This window comes from Sceloporus occidentalis, unplaced genomic scaffold, assembly GCF_023333645.1.
Source record: "Sceloporus occidentalis isolate IW3139 unplaced genomic scaffold, rSceOcc1.0.p SCAF_5, whole genome shotgun sequence".
In the NCBI taxonomy this organism is placed as follows: domain Eukaryota; kingdom Metazoa; phylum Chordata; class Lepidosauria; order Squamata; family Phrynosomatidae; genus Sceloporus; species Sceloporus occidentalis.
The window spans coordinates 179,740,171-179,744,164 of NW_028316985.1; positions in this window are offsets into that span (position 1 = coordinate 179,740,171).

The window sequence follows — 3,994 nt, forward strand, 5'->3', positions numbered from 1 at the left end:
GATTAAATTAACCCCGTCTTTCTTTTAGGAGTCTGTTTGGCAAAAGCAATGGAAGGGTTTTTCCTAATGCTTATATCATTCCAAATGTCTTGATAAATGATTAATTGTGACACAGAGGCCAGGGTCAGATATCCTTGGCCTGGCAGAGATAAAAAATGAAGCACTTGTGACAGGCAAACAGACAACTGTGGCTGTTGATAGATCCCAAACCATGTTCACTTTTAAATATTAACTCACAATGCTCAGAGAAATAATATTCTCAGAACATAGGAAATGCCATAACGTTCCCACTTTTGCCTAGCATGATGTTTTTCGGATAGTGCTCTCTACTTTCAATGTGTTGTGAGTACAGCATAATCCACCAGCAAAAGGCAGAGGTTTTCATATTTAGAGTGGCAGCTGGAAGATTCAGTGTTAATGGGGCCATGAACCTTTTAGTCCAAATTTTATTGTTGGTATTGTTTTGTACCAACAATAGATGCTGAAAATGTCATACAGAGAAAGGTACTATGTACCATATGTGGTGACTATGCAAAAAGGCCCATCAGTATTGGATTCAGATTCACAATATTGCAACAGACTTTCATTCATTCAGAAAATTATTAAAAATATTATGTATAAAATTATTTTCAGGCTATATCTATAAGATATATATGAAAGGTGAATGTATTTCATGTTTAGACTTGGATCCCATGTCCTAGATATTTTATTATATGCATGCAAATATTCCAAAATCCCCAAAAATCCAAAATCCAAAACACTTTTGGTCCCAAATATTTTGGATAAGGGAGATGCAACATGTAATGTGAATGGATCCCAAGAGTCATTTTCCAGTTAAATAGACATCCCTTCCTTTGATAGTCCTGGCTGAAGAGTGGGGTATGTATGTATAAATAAATAAATAAATAAATAAATAAATAAATAATCATCCCTCTGACAAATTAGAAATGTCAACATTAATGCTCTTCTTGACATTTTCATGCCAATAGTCGCTCTTGCTAAACAATGCAGAGAATAGAAATGTGGCCAGTAAAAGGCCAGTGGAAAATTTGGCAATCCTACATGCCCCCTTCCATTATATTTTACAGCATACACAAGATGAATGCACGGATTCAAGGAACAAATAGCTATATCAGTGTATTTTGGACTGGTAACAGAAAGTCAGATAGTCACTTATTTGATACTGACAGAATTATATAATTTGATACAATTTCTGCCAGAGATCGTCTGCAACTGGATCTATAATTTAACTTTAATAAGCGGTAGCATTGTCAGTCTTCTAGTCTTTGGTGTTTGATTATAGAGAACATATACATTTCAGGTATTCAGGAAAACAAATCTACAATTACTACTTATACAATAATTATAATGCATGGGTGTATTTATCAATGCAACGAGCCTGCAAAATGGCATATCTTCGCATATCTTTTTCTTTAGCAAATGAAAATGTGATGAGGGCTCTATTATGCTGATAGTAAACAGATGCTGCATTTTTATTTTTGGTTTGCCAGGATGAAATTACATGAAAATACCAATAACAAAGTGATAACAGCAGGTGCATAGTCAAAAGGAAGTGGAACCCCCTCCATTCCAAATAGAAAATACCCATCCTATTTATTTACACTGATATCCTATATTGGATTTTTAACATAGTGGTTTCAGTGTTGGACTAGAACTCTGAAGACCAGGGTGCGATTCCCTGCTTGGCCATGAAACCTATGGGTGATCTTGGGCAAGTTGAATGCTCACAGCCTCAGGGAAAGGCAATAACCTCCCCTGAACAAATTTTGCCAAGAAAATCCCATGATAGGTTCACCTTTGGGTTGCCATAAGTTGGAAACAGCTTGAAGCACATACAGTAGTAACAACTAAGAAATAGAAAGGATGGAGAGGGGAGAAGAAATGAGAAAAAAGGAAGAAAGAGAAGTACTTACTATGTGAACATTGACTAGCAGTATACGCTAACCATATTTCCAAAATCACATTTTCTCGAAGTTGATGTCTATAAAACACATGTCTATGTGTAGGTAAAGCAGTAAGATCTTCAGACCATTCTACGATAGATGATGAATGATTATCTTCCCAGTCTCAGACTATAAATGTTTTTATAGTGGTAAAGGCATGAAGGACCCAACATGGCTGGCCCTAGAAAGATAATGTAAAGGATCAAGTGTATTTGCAAATACCAAAGATTTTTCTAATATAAAATTGATACATAATCCATCAATGAAAAATGGGTAATCACATCATATGCCACTAGTGCAATTTGCTTTTCAACCTCAGGTAACACAGTGACTTGAAATGTCCCTGATGCAACGGTGTCATATATCGTGTGTGTGTGTGTGTGTGTGTGTGTGTGTGTGCGTGCATTCAAGTCACCTGTTGACTCATGGTGCCCTCATGATTTTCATAGGGTTTTCTTCCGGAAGGAATTTTCCAGTTCCTTCCATTGAAATATAGCCTACAGCACCTGGTATTCGTTGGCAGAGTCCCATCCAAGTACTAACCAGGGCTGACCTTGCTTAGCTTCCAGAATCAGATGGGATTAGGAAAGCACATACCTACCCATCCTCTTTATTTATGCTGATATCCCACATTGCCTGCTTAGGTATGTAACTAAAGTTGCACCTGCATTGCAAGATTACTGCAATTTGACACTGCATTAAGTGCCATGGCTCAAGGCTATGGAATCCTAGGATTTGTAATTTGTTGTGGCACCAGAGCTCTTTGACAGGGAAGGCCAAAGTTTCTTTTAGCTGTGTAGTGTATATCCTGAATGTGGCAGAAAGCAGCAACGGAAATGACAGGGCTGTGACTGAGTTGTTTGACATCTTTTCAGAAACAGAACACAAGGAGTCCTCCCCTTTCCCAGCGAACCTGCATTTCATGAAAAACAAATCGATTGACCCCCATGCCTTTCTCAAACGTGAATCATGGCCCCAGACCTGGGATTACTCTGGGAGAATGTCTGGCAAGTGCTGTTGTAAAATCATTGCCTGTGATAGCCCAGCGACACATCCAGACTTACATTAGGCACACAGAGACAGCCAGCTCAGACAGCAAATTGCTAGTTATGATTGTGATTTTCCTCCAAGGCTTGGGGAGAGGCGTTTATGGGATTTGTTGCCCGGATGCCCAAATTACTTGGCTGGCTTTGGGTTCTATTTAACTTGACTTGGGTGGGATGAGGGGGTACCATTTTGTGGGGACCTCAATGTTAGTACGTTGGGAGATGTACTTGGGGTTCTAGCCTGAATTTGAAAGAAAGTGTCCAAGGTGCTGAACCTATTTTGGGGTAGGCTTCATCACCATGGAAAAATCTTTTAAATTTCAGATTAAAACCCAGTGCCATTTCAGCACCAGTTGCCACTGTGTCATTTTTTTAATGTATGGTTACAAAGAAATAGAAAGGCTGGTGAAGGGAGAGAGAAAAAGAAGAAAAAAGAAAGAAGTACGTATCATATGAACACTAGCTAGCAGTATATATTGATATAGAATAGAATAGAATCTTTATTACAATTATAGACCAGCACAGACATTGATATAAGCTATTTCCAAAACTGAAGTTCATATCTATAAGACATGTGCACGCGGAGGTAGAGCAGTTAAGATCTTCTGTCCATTGAAGGACAGATGAATAGAAAGCAAAACTCCAGTTACTACTTATAAAATGATTATAAAGCATGGATGTATTTATTGATTCAATGAACCTGAAAAATGGGACTGCATTTTTTTTTTAGAAAACAAAAATGTGATTAAGTCCCTATTATGCTGATAGTAAACAGATCCTGCCTTTTGAGGGGAAGTTGAAAAAAAAAACCAGGCAGAAAACATCCATCCTTTTTATTTATGCTGATATGCTATGCTGGATAAAAAAAGAAAGAGAAGTACTTGCTATATGAACATTGGCTAGCAGTATATATCAATATGAGAGCCAGCATGGTGTAGTGATTTGAGTGTTGGGCTGGGACTCTGGAGACCAGGGTTCGATTGC